Source organism: Diuraphis noxia, unplaced genomic scaffold (genome assembly GCF_037042655.1).
Source record: "Diuraphis noxia isolate RWA-SAM2 unplaced genomic scaffold, SU_Dnox_SAM2 contig0004, whole genome shotgun sequence".
NCBI classification, from domain to species: Eukaryota; Metazoa; Arthropoda; class Insecta; order Hemiptera; family Aphididae; genus Diuraphis; species Diuraphis noxia.
The window spans coordinates 57,735,855-57,750,677 of NW_028301714.1; the positions used below are offsets into that span (position 1 = coordinate 57,735,855).

Consider the following 14,823-nt stretch of genomic DNA (forward strand, 5'->3'; position numbering starts at 1 on the left):
GAGTATATGTAACACAGTATACCTATAATATATACATATTATGAACTCACATACACACACAATAATAACCACTCTCGAGGTGTATATACTATAATAGACCACGTATATACAAGTTTATATACTGGTTTAGTTACGTTCAGTTTTTATAGGTCTATGTGCAGACGATATAAACTGAAACCGAACGTATATACAATAATATATATATAAAGGTAGATATATACGTGTTAAAATAGAAAAACACAGAAATGGTTTTTGGCAACGCATAGGTCTCCAATATCTATGTATACACACCACACACACACACACCTGATGACGACTACGACGACCGGATCGTGGCAAGCGTGGGCTGTGTCTTAATGGGCTCCGGATATGTTTATGGCAACAGCAGGAAAACCGAGACACATGGTCGTAAATACGACACGGTATTTCGGCAATCTAGCAATGATGAGGGTATATACCGCGCGTATTATATTTCAAATCTTTTTATTTCATTTTTTTCTTTCTATTAATCACCCGTGGACGTCTCGTACACTGCACTCGTGCAGCAGAACACTATAGGATATATTATATGTTATATATTGTATATGTATATATAAAATATTATGTATGCATATCTCTCGTATACAGGTAAACTTATATTTTTATAATTAGACGTAAGATATACGCATCCAGACTTATTACAATTCTATATTATATTATATAGGCAAAGTTTTCCAGGCACGTATCCCTTTCCTCCAAATTTAAAAAGTTTTATTTTTGTTTCCGATCAATTGAATTCAATTTAATCAATATGTAATGTATTTTAGCTTAAGATAATTACACATATTACTCGCACGATGCCATTATGTCTCCGTTTTATATAAATGCGATACAGAAAATATAAATATCATATTTCGAACGAGTAGTTAACATATTATAATATAGTTAAAGTATTCAGTAGTTTTTATGAGTGCAGTAAAGTGGCACAAGGCTACCCCTCAAAATACCGTTCGTCCGATCATCCATCTCCAATCATCTGGATATATCTACTTACATGAAATACTCAGAAGTGTGAGTTATAGCTATGATCAACTATAAAATACTCGTTGAAAATTTGATTTTTATGTATCGAAATACTCTAAAAAAAATATTCTATACCTAGAAATATTATGCACAATACTACAATATATATTATGTATATCGATTGGTTTAAAATACGAGTAGATAGACACATAACATTTTGCTCAACTGCGATGAGTATAATGGAAGCAATGGTTAAATGGCGTGAACTGCAGCTAGATGTATTAAAACATAATATTACCTATACATTAAAGGTTCTATATATGCAATGGCGGCTCGTGATATATGGTGCACAGGAGCACGTGAACCAACCAAAAAAATTGTTTGTGCTCCGGACGGCCGTGTAAATTTTAGGTCTTGAAACGTCGGATAGTCATATATGGTAAAAAAAATTTTGAAGCATATTTAATGTGTGCGCCGATCTTATTTTTATCATGTCGCGATGTCACGTCATTCGTCGAAACGATAACACTGTACATTATCCATTTCGCTTTGCGCCAGTGTGCTCAAGTCAACTAATAACTACTATAATACTAAAAATGCCACCTTAGGTGAACCTCACGAGCCGCCACTGATTATATGTCTATATGAACTTAACTGCTGAAAATATAAATAAGCATTATTTATTATTCGAAACTATTGACGCATGACAATATGTATACAGTGTACACCCATCACCATCATGGCGTGAGGCATGCGAATGCAATTATATTATGTTCGTGTGTTTGTGTTTATATATACGCCGACACAAGACCATAACGTTCGTTTTAATTAGTTGTTATAATAATTTTTCGCCTCTATTGCGTATACGTACATATTATTATGTATTATAATCGTGCGCTGCAGCATAAGTCGTAACCGATATCGTATATTATATTATACTTTAAAATTGTTTGGCCAAGTTATGTCGGTTCTTTCCGATTTTCCGCACCGTGGTACGATGAGCGATACTGCAGACGTCGTTATTAAAAATATTACTAACGCGAATCGGTGTAATTAGGCGTCCCGCGTCCAACTATGTATATAAAATATGCCCAGACCATCTGGTCTACTACTTCTGCTGCGGCGTTATGCAAGGTTTTCCGCTCAGTATTGTGAAATAATTATAACGCTATAACTGCGTTGTGTTTTCGGATGTATAATAATATAATATTTTGTAGGCATTTCTCAAACTATAGACACCCACACACTCAAATGGATATAGTGACGGAAACAACTAAGTGACGTCAACTTGGCGAAAAACAATTATTTCGTATAATATATATATATATATATATATATAATCAGCAAAAAAATATTGTAATTTGAATTATGCATCATCTACCATGACTGTTTCACCTATTAGCTTTAGCTATAATTACAGATTATTAAATCGTTTTAAATGAACGTCTCGATTGACGAAACGTGTTCGATGACTATTTGGTTACATATTTTAATCGAAATCAGATGCTTACATAGTTCTTTAGTACGTTTACCTTATACAACATAATGACAATAAGCTCAACTTGGAATATTGTGAGAAGAAGCCGCGTGTAATGAGTGTACAAAGCGAATATAAAGCATATATAATATATTATGTACATTAACAATAACAGTCTTATTGTTTATCGATTCAGATAATATGGAAATAATAATTTGTCGCCAAAGCCGTTGGAAAATATACGAATGAATAATATTATATTGTTATATATTTTGTAATAACGAGCGTTATACATAAGTATAATATGTAAAACAATATTATAATATATAATAATAATATACTACACATTACCTATACTCTAATGCCAATATATGCATATACATTATACACATATTATATGCTATACATCGCGCACATATTACGATATTATCTTTCATCATTATCAGTGTATAATATAATTACATAAACGATAAACGTTGTGGTTTTATTTATTGTGTTTGCTTTACTTTGTGTTCGCTGCTACAACAGGTAGGTACCTACCTGTAAGAGAGTTAATATAATATAATTTTGTTTGATTAGGAATAAACATATTATCTTGTATCGCGCACATATAATAATATTATATATATATATATAGGTATCGAATAAGATACGCTCGTGTACTTGTCCTAGTCGATAAATCTATCGGTCCCGCTGAGAAATACGTTCGAATATACGGCGGCGTTGGAATAAAATAATATAATAAGAACTTGGCACGGAACATAATTTATCTAGTATGATAATTCTCCTACGACGCTCTGCTGTGGTAATTTTACAATACTTACGCTGTTGAACAATAGTTCTATTTGAACACACATTATATGCAAGCTGGGGTGCGAGCAAACATATTTTGCTGTTGGTCAGTATATACTATATATATATATATATATATATTATTATAGTAGGTAAGTATAATTTATTATCGTTCCCGTGTATACATATAATATAATGCAGGCATCATCATCTTCAAGAGACTAAGCGCGTATTGTACAAGATAATTTAGTGGAGGACAATAACTCGTTTTTCCTTAAACCTCAGAATCGTTGCACGTGTCCCGTATTTAAATTCGACGAACAAAAAAAAAATAACACATGAATCTATAATACGTCTTAAGTTATGAAATAGGTAATGCACATTAGATGATTCCCCAAGCACATGTGCTAACGCTGATTTTTCCCTTAATTTATGAATTTATTCAAATTCTGATTTTTGGAGTATTAAATACAATGCTAACTCATAGACAAAATTTTCAAATTCTTGAATTCTTTTGAACTTACTCAATATCTAAAGAATTTCTTCCTGTGATATAAACTTTCAATTTTTTTTTTAAAACAGCAACTCTCCCCCTTTTTACTTTAAATTACTTAATGAATATTTTTTTTTTGAAAATTGCTGTAGATACGTTTACTTAATTCAAAATTCGAACGATAATTATTAATATTGATGGATTAATTAATCACCAACATTTTCAAATCACCATATTGCCACAAACCTATATATTATTCTTGGTAATTTACAAAACTCAAAAGGAATAACGTACAACAAATTTTGATGCTGATACGTCAAAATGTTCACAAATATTATCCACTAAATAATTTATTGTAAAAAAGGGTGGTTCTCGTTTGAAAAACATGAGTTATTATATCATCACCTCAGGACACTCCTTAAGTAGTTAAAAAAAATCTCGACAATTTAAAAATATATATTGTCATCATTTCGAAAGCAAGTATATTTAATATTTCCGGAAGCCATATGTCTCATAATAACTGAATTATATCGGAAGGGAGTAAAGAGGAATGAGCATCCTCGGCGAATCACCCTGTATGATGTATCTACACATATCATATCGCGTATAGCTGCAGCAATACAATAACCGTCGTTTATTTGTTCTTATTTCTCCACATCCGTATAAGACGCCGTGTTACACACGCGTGTATACCTACTTCTGTATACATATACATATATGTATTATGTATAGCATAATAAATGTATTATAATATAATATCATAAATGCGTCTACCACTGTTATTATATCGCTATGTAATATAGTAGCTGTTGAACGAGGTGTAATAGTTATGCAAGACAAAAATATGTGCTCGTTCATTTTTTTTTTTTTTTTTTGTTACGACTGTCGCGCGAAACGCAACCTCCGCAGAGGTCTCCGAGCGCACGCATGATAATAATATACGCGGGGCTATGTTATAGTCCACCACGCGCCCGCGTCTGATTGATGGCGTTTTAATGAAGTGTCTTGGCAGAGAACGGTCGGGCCGAGGAGATTCGTTAATGCGTATAGCCTCGAACTTGACGTGTAAATATACATATGTGTGCGCGCACCATTGTATTTATACATAATGCGGTTGACCCATTCACTTTGCACCACATTTCCCGAGGTCTGCATGGGCACAGTGCAGCGGGTGTGCGCTTGTTGTTGCGCAAAAAAAAAATAAATACAAATCGTATAATAATAATATATTATAATCGATGTAATATGTTGAGTGCCTATATATACCGCCATACGATATCACGTATATATATATCTACTTATTTGTTATATATATATAATTTCGTCGTCGTCCCCCGCCGAGTCGAACGCGCGTTCTACAATAATAATAATAACAAATATATAGACACCCGTAAGACGACGGTTTCGAAAAACGCACATAAATCGCGCCGTCGAGCTTTAACATACTCGCGAGCGGCCGATTAAAGTGTGATGTCTATATATATATATATATATATATATATATTATTTATTAGGTGTAAGTGTATAGCTGTTGCAACGACGACGGGTGACTGCAATGCATCGTTCTTGTACAATAATATCATCGGCTAACACTTATTTTTGTTGAATAGCATAATACCTATATACTTGAAACGAAAAAAAGATAGTGTTCGAATATTGGCTCTATGGTTTCGGTTGCGTATCACAAAAGATGGATTTACCAACATATGACCACGGTAGGGGATATAATGATTATTTTTTATTTTTTTTAATTACTATATATATAATATATTATATTGAGTTTATTGTTTTGGTTATAATAATCATATAAACGGATATAATTTAAGTAAATAATAATATAAAAGTAAGTTGATTTGCGTTTGTTTTCAAGTTAAACACGTTACTTCGTGTAATAATAAACTAACTCGATAGAGGTGTCTCTGCACGCGCAATTGTCAACTACGATAAAAATCCTTTATGATGCAATGGTCGGTCCGAGTGCTGTTTACAATAATATATTGTTATCTACACCTTTTTTTTACCTAAATAGTGCAATTCGATTTGAGTACAATGAGTGCTGGTCGACAATAAATAATAACACATTTATAATATTATCATCGTGCATAATATTATTATATCGTATGCTTGGTACGCATATTGGTAATATTATAATTCATGTTAACATGTGAAGGCACAAAAACCGACGACGGCACCCGAGCATTTCGCAGCTTTCGTCCCAAGATAATCCAAATTATATAATATGTTTGTGAGTCGCTTCTATATATGATACACGCAAACATATTGTGTTAGTGTGCTGCAGGTATCGTTTATAGGTATAGGTGCGTGTATAATAATATAATATGTATGTATGAGTAATATACGCGCAGGAAATCGAAGTCGTTCCGTGTCTTATTATAATGAAGCTTAATTGTCGGAACAATATCTTCGACATGTCTATACGCAGCACAAGCACATAATACGTCGTGTGCGTGTGTGTGTGTGTTACTCACACGCTTCAATGTATATAATACGCTGTACCAACGTCCAACACTGTGCACTCTCACGCACGTACACACAGTACCTATATACGATATATTATGGCTTGTTCGATGTATATTTTTTTTTCTTCTTCTCGTCGTCTTCCTTGTCTGCCGCCGCCGCAGCATCCCTCCGGCACACGACGATTACACGAGTCGTATACATATATATATATATATATATACGCAACACCACCGTCCACCAGTGTCGAGCTATCTTGTGCCGAACACTTTCCGGACGTGTACGACGCCTATAAGATCCGACTGTACATATTATAATGTGTTGTATTACGTGCCCCAGCTAAACGCGAACACGTGTAATTCACGCACATATATTGATATACGAGTCCTTTACACAACTCTATAATATATGTATAATACAATACGCGTGTGCCTATAATATGTGAGTCCGGCTTGTGCGAGTGAGTGTAGAACGTCGTCGAAACAATATCGTAAGACATCCAACATTGCGTACAACACACATGCGCGCACGCAGACAAAAACATACATGTATATACTATTATAAGCATAAACCATAATTTTCGAAGTACAAAAAATAATGCATCAGATAGTTGACTATAAACTTGTCGAGCGCGACATATTGTCCAAACCAAAATCTATATTGCCGTCTACCTCTCGATATTTCATAGACCGCCCGGTGGAAAGGTTAAAAATGCTAAAATATTTGAATGAAAATATAAGATAATGGAGATAAATAAGAGAGACAAATGAAATGTTTAAAAACTAAATAAATAATTTATATTAATCAAGTTATTGTACAGAGTGCGAACAAATTTACGATACACGAATCTTCAAAGTTCACAATGACTCAGTCGACGAGGAAAAATATTTATTAGAAAATAATGGGCACATGTCCATATAAAATTGATAACTATACAGACTACAGTTATTTAGTGGATGACAGTCACAAACTTTTTTGTTAGTTATTTGTTTTAAAATTTAAAAAGTGTAAAATATAATACGTATTTTTATTTTAAAAAAATATATGGAAAAATCATCTAGAACTGAATAGTTTACTGAAAAACATGCAAATCTTATGACTTTCGACTTTTCGAGCCCTGCCTACAACATTATATTATGGATATGACTATTGCAGTATTGAAACGATTTAAATATAGTTATCATATTTCATTTTCCCCAACTCATCTCACGAAATTGTATTTTTTATGTTATACATCGAATTAAATGCCAGACAATTTTTTAAGTTTGTTGTCACTGAAAAATTATACAGATTAATGAGGAAACCATGAAAAATATAATATAATCGGAAAGTAGGCAACTATAATATATTATTATACATCTATAATATTATAATACTATTTACGATACTTTATAGAGTACACATACGACCACTCATTGCAGATCGGATGTATCATGTGATGACTGATGAGTAACACGTTGTATAATTTGCGTAACATACATGAAACGCATAAGAAAAAATTATGGTAATGTCTCCGTGGAGGTTGATGAAATATAGTTATAAACGATACGCCGCGGTTGACTCATGGAGGATAATTATTGTTGTAAACTGCAACGCACGAAAACTAATTCGAACAAAATATGTATGTGAGTAATGACGGTGATATTCGCGGTATACATGGCATACGAATCGAGTTAACATGAATGAAACCGTGTTGGTTTCACGCATAAAAAAAAACGTCATGTGAATAAAGTAATTTTTATTCGCGTTTAACTCGCTAATTGTTTTTGGTTTTTTACCCTCGTTTTAATACGGTGTTCCGCGGATATCTACCGAATAGTGTTTACACCCGAGATGTTTTGACAACGATAAATCATCGGACCAAAAACGTTGGTCTTTTTAGCGAGTTTTTAGGAGAAGGGAAAAACCTGTAATCGACTGTACGTTATAATACTGTTATTTGCAATGTGTCTATAAATTTGTTTCTTATAGGCATCGAAACCGGTCCGCGTGTCGGAGTCGTCGGATTACCTAATTTCCTGTTATTAACTCCGCTCAGCCAGTCGTTTAACAATCATGTATATTGCGCACGAATAGATATATTATACACTGCTGTTCGTATAGGCCTTGAGTGGAGAATGAATAAAATTTAAATTTAAAAAAAAAAATAAAAAGTAAAATAAAAATAAATAACGACGTCCGTTTTTGGAATCAGTTTTCCGTTCGGTGTTTCCGTTTTCAAATCGAATTTAAATAGTCACATACGTTACACACAATGATAGTAATAATATTATTGTATATTACTGCTCACGAATCACCGGAGAGAGAAATTCTGCTGTGAGCGTACATAATAATATACCTATAGTATATATTATTTACGAGGCACATCTTTAAGCAATCCAAATACAATGATTATTATACGCACACGCTTACGCACCATATCATACGGATTTTTTTGTTTATGTAATAAACGGTGGACAGGCCGACGTCTGTCCCCCCCGAGGCTTTGCACTTTTTTGACTTAAATTTTTGACGAATTACATTATCCTATACCTACATCATATATATACATACAGGGTGATTTTTTTATCGAAGAACACTCATTATTTAAAAAAGTATGAGTGTATGAGTATGAGTGTTCTTCGATAAAAAAATCACCCTGTATATATATATATATATATATATATAGGTACATTTATGCAACGAAAAGCTCTCGCACGGGCACAATATTAATAATTATTAAAAACGAGCCGAGCGTTGTTTTGATTACATTATTTTTTATTTATATAATACACACAACTACTGATGATTACGAGTGTATCGTTTTCGTCGTATAGAAATAAATATAGAATATGATACGCAGGCATTAAGTCATTTCACGGACAACATTCGACCGTATAGATAAAATAAAAATATGTTTAAAGAAACGAACGATTGGAAGATATCCTCTGCACGTCCTCCGGGTACAGTCGATTCATCAGAATATTTATACAGGTTTTTGTGATATATAAATTTACTTACTTTTTTCCGTAACTCGAGGCCTTTTTAGATTACTTCTAATATAAGTAATGATTCATAATGTAGATATGCTATTTATTAGTGGATAAAGAATTATTATTTATTAGTATCATTATTACCATATAAAAAGTTATACGTCAAGTAGTTAGGACCACCACGCAGCTACTTCAGAGTAATACTCGCTTAAAAGGCCATCTGAATTACGGCTAAACTACTGAAAATGATAGAAAATCCAACCAAAAGCCTAATCGAGATAGTCGTCGTCTAGGCAAAATATTATACTGGATCCCATAGACGGTGTTCAGGGATCGAATGTTGAGATAGATTTCAAAATCGATTTTAACATTCGTTAAAAATCATCAAAGAAATCAAGAATGTTATCAAAATCAAATATGTCTCTTAATGATTTTCAAAATGTATATTTAATATTTATATAATTTATAACAAAATATAAAAACCTGTCTTTATAGTAAACAAATTGATTTAAAATTTTTTTTTAATTATTTAAATTTAATATTCAACAATATCTAACAATGCTATCATATAAAAGTTATATAATAAATATAATATGATATATATCTAATATTTCAACTTTTTAAGCCTATTACACGACTACTTGAACTGCAACACGTTTTTTGTTGTTATAAATCAAAATTAAAATGTTTAATTAACCATTTAAATCGAAAAATTATGTTCAATACTTCAAAATTTGGCAGTTATATAATAACATTATTATATCCTTACAGAGTCTTAAACTTTATTATAAAATCAAATGTAATGTTTTGATTTGTCTATATTGCGCGATTAATAAACCTTTTTTCCTTATGGCATCACTAGACGGGGGAGGGGGGATATTTGCACATTTCTTGATCAGAAAAGATTTATATACGCGTTATTACGATCCGAAATGTGTAGTAATAATTTATCCATAAAAACTGTGGTTAAGTTGAAACAAGTTTTACGTCAATAACATTTAACATCTTGAAGATGAAAACAAATCATGAAAATTAATACGAATACAAGCAATTATCTGTATACAGGAACGCGCTCGTCAAATAAAATGAAACTAATCGCATACAAAAGCGTTTAACCGTTTCCAGTCAATATTCGTCCTTAATTTATCATTTATATTCTCATCAATAAAATGGGACGAATGACTCAGCGACTGTTTTATTACAATATAATATTTAAATATTGTGTCCCGACACTTTAGAACACAAAGTTTTAACTACAGCTTACGGAATTTGAATTGTTTTTTATTTTAATTAAATCGGACAAGAGTGGCAGGTAGACATTTTCATTATATTTAGTATTATTGAAATACAAGGTTTTATTGTTAACTGTTGGACTCACTTTAAGAATAATACAATTTTCAAGTTCTTATTAACTTTTTTAAAATGTTAATAATAATTTAATATTCACATGTACCTGGCCGAATTACGTGCAACTAACATTAATTTTTTTTTTTAATTATATAAGCCTTCGGAAACATTGGTTATTGGGCTTACAGAGAAAATAATTAATAGGTACTAAATCTATGTGTTAACTAAATTTTGATTTGAAGATTGATGGCTGCGATAAATTTGATGATATCGGCTCTAGTGTTAAATTCTATAATAATACTAGTGTAATACTATTATTGTACCTTATATTGACATATTGTATATATATATATTAATTTATAAGACATGTTAAAGATTGTATTTCTCTCATACGTCAATGGGTCTAATTAATATGTTTTTTTTTTTTTTTGTGGCAAAATAAATCTGGACATATTTGTACGCTTGTATTTTATGTTCACATTAAGCTGGTAAATAATTTTAAAAATGTATCTTTTATAATGTGTTCTAATTTTTTTGAAACTGTTTTATCAGTCGATAGTCTGCAATTGTATCATTCAGTCAAATATTAACAGTCTAAAACTACTATTTTTTGTTCGAATTAAATGTTTATTTATCAGATCTAGACATATAATTAAATGTAGTGTAAAAGTATCACGTCCTAAAAAATTATGAGTCGTAAAAATTCATTTTTTTTTTCAAAATAAAAACGTACGATACGTATTTTATAATCTAATCTACCTATGTCGATAACAACTACCATACGAAGAAAAAAAATCCACTTGTCACAAGTCCAAATTAATTCTGCTATAAAAATAAAATAAAAACAACTCTCCACAATAATTCAGGCGTTATTACGATATCGAGTGCGATACATCGCTATAAACAAAGAGGTACCTACAACGCATTTCGGGCACTTGTGCGGACTTTCAACTTAGAATAATAATATGTACTGAGCACCGAAAACGTCTCGCGCCATATCGTATACTATATGCACTTATGTATTGTGCACATAAAATGTGCTAGTAAAAATGGGTACATATATATATATACATATAGTAATATATAGGTACGCGTCTCGTGGTGACAGAAAGGGGTTAATAAAACCGCCGACGACATTCCATCACTGTCGTCGGTCTATATAGATCTATGGTTTCCTGTTGCGGCACGACAGCCCGCTGCAGGTGACCTTCTTCTGGTGTAGTAGGTAGGTACCTATATATATTATTATTCTATATCGCATATTATATTACCGCTAGCGTTATGCAAGCCCGCGCTGTCGCAGAGGCCGCGAACCGACATCGAACGAACGAGCGTAATTTAGAACGCGCCTCGGCGAGAGAATTTTTTATTTTTTAATCTCTCGCGCCGACAAGTATACCTATAGTTGCGAAACACTAGCGACATTTGCGTACCTATATACAGATGCGAACGATTTTATCGGCCAGGCTGGGTGTTACGCTGCCGTGCGAAAAGCCACACGACTAATTGGATGTACCTATATCCATAACCATAACATACATATATATATATTATATATAAGGCGGCTTGTATTCAAGCCAAAGCACAACCGAGCAGCCATAATGCGACACACGCGCGCGCGCTCGAGAAAAACGTGGTTAAACGTCAACATGACTTGATCAAATCGCGTTTTCCAGTGCCTACATACCTGTAACATGATAATAATAGTAATGATATAACCCGTTTGGAAATGAAGAAAAAATGAGTTCCCAGAGTTAAATGCAAACTGCCGTCATAACTGTGCACCGTTGATTTTTATGCCGACCACAGCGACTGCACTGCAGCAGAGTGTACTAGACACTAGTAGGAAATAGTGATATTACAAGTACCTAATAGGTATTGTAGTAGTAGAACCGATACCTTACGATATTAAGTTATGTATACTTGATATGATATTATTATTACTTTTTAGTGTAACACCACGTGGTATTATAGATATTATAAATACGCAAACGCCATCGTTTCGTGACCACGCTGTACAGTGTGAGCAGAAATAATATGATAATAAATTGTGGACTTGCGTATATATAGGCATAAAACATAAATAGGTAGATACTGCCTACATAGTATTCGATATAACGCAACTTTAGCACAGAATGACTTGAGAGACTCGATTTCACCATAAGTTCTAAAAATGTATTCTTTACTAATACTACAATAATATAATATATTGTAATGTGGAAAATGAATAAATATGTATATCAGTATATGCATGTGAGCGAGTTCATGCAATAGTCGCAGGGGGAGGGGTTAGCGTTTAGGGTTTGGGGTTAGGGTCCACCACGGAAAGCTTGTAAATGTATTTAAAATCACTATCATATTGTTAAGTATTGTTTTTTTTTACTAAGAAAGATGAAAATTCCTTCTACCAATATTAAATTCCGGACTGATGGTACTGATGTATAATACTGCCTATATAAAGTTAAATGTATAGTTATATTTAAATTTCTAGGTATAATATTTATAATATATAAATTTAATTTAATATAGGTATTATACTACTATATTGTAGTACCTAATTTAAAAATTATATATATGATTATAATTATGATACATTTTTTTTTTATGATATTATACATAATATAAGCTATACAAATGGTATTTTAAATATTTTGGTCGATATAATTATATTGTTTATAATATATTACGCATATATACAATTTATATGTACCTATTTCAATTATAAAACCTGAAATCTGTCTTAAAAATAAAAAATCATATAATTAAAAAGTGAGATATATGTATGAGGTAGACCACCGAGGTGGTCATTAATAAATCATTTCATTTCAAAAATATTGTAGTTTTTAAGCGATGCTTTATTAACCGAAAAAATTTCAAATATTATATTATTATTATTAATGCTTTTAACGTTGAAAACTTATATTTTCTAATTTTCTAACTTAATATTTTCCCCCGAATTTCGTTAAATCTATTTGGAAAATAAAAAAATTAAGAATTTCAGTTTTATATTTTTGTTCAATTTAAGTAATAATAAAAAAGATACGGCGGAATTGTCCCAAAATTAAAAGGTTGCAAAGTTCTTATTATTATACAAAATATGTATTGAACAGGATGAAACTTAATAAAATGGCATGTAAACAAATAAGTATTATCTTCCCTCTATAGAATCTAAAATAAAATCAGTAAAAATGTTGTTCAAAAAAAGCGTGTGATTAAAAAAAAACTGATTATTAGGAAAGTATAAAAATAAAATCGTATCTAATGTATATACCTACGCTGAGCAGACATGTTCGTGTGGGATAACAATAAACACGCTTACAATAATAATTAATAATGATTTAATGGTAATGAAAATGCTAGATTTTATTGTTACATTAACTTAAGTACCTATAGGTATACACTACACATTGTATAGCTGAGATCGGAGTAAAAATGATTTCTTTCATACATTCCTTTATTATTTTATTTTATTGAAAATGATTAAATGTATATTAATATATCCCATGTGTCCGTTTAACTAAGACAAGTATTTTTATAATAGACAAAATGTTTTTCGCATATACGACAAAATTCCTAAAAATAACGAATTATTTTAAAGGCATTATATCAAATGATTATATATGACCGTTTCCATTGGATATCGTTTTTAACCATATTCAATAATTTTTCATAAATTTCAAACCTATAACACACTCGATTCTTTACAACTAAAATTAAATATTTATATCTACAGGCAACAAAATATTTAAACTTTCAAATGCGTCACAATATTTTGATTTTACAAATTTCACATATATTTACTATATATATTTTGATCGATACAGAACTGTGCTTGAAATGGTACAATTATCCATATAATCAACCGGATTAATCATAGACTCATATTAATTATGTGTTATTCATCTATAATAATAAAATATTATATTATATAATTCAACTGTAAAATATTCATTGTTTGATTTTACTTTGAATCAATAGAAACCATTTTCCTGATTATATTTTAATATTCAAGAAGAGTTCAAGACATAGTAGTATAATCATCAGTAATTTAAGATGTCAATTAATTATAAAATAACATCAGATTTAAATTATTCTGTTTTTTTTTTAACTATGTTTTTTGTCGTGGCATTCGTAAATTTTATCTTTTAGAATTCGATTTAACGAATTGATGAGTTTATTAATCAATTATAACGTATGTGGTCATGTGGAACCAGTTTTTAAATACATATATACAGTTATTGTCAGTTGATTGAGAAAACCAT

At 31.3% G+C, this 14,823-nt stretch overlaps 1 protein-coding gene across 3 annotated transcripts in view; it reads right to left on the reverse strand.

Annotated features, from left to right (window-relative positions):
- The window catches only part of LOC107173257 (uncharacterized), a 99,991-nt gene that overhangs the window by 22,409 nt on the left and 62,759 nt on the right, over window positions 1–14,823 (reverse strand). The gene's annotated exons all lie outside the window — the stretch shown is intronic.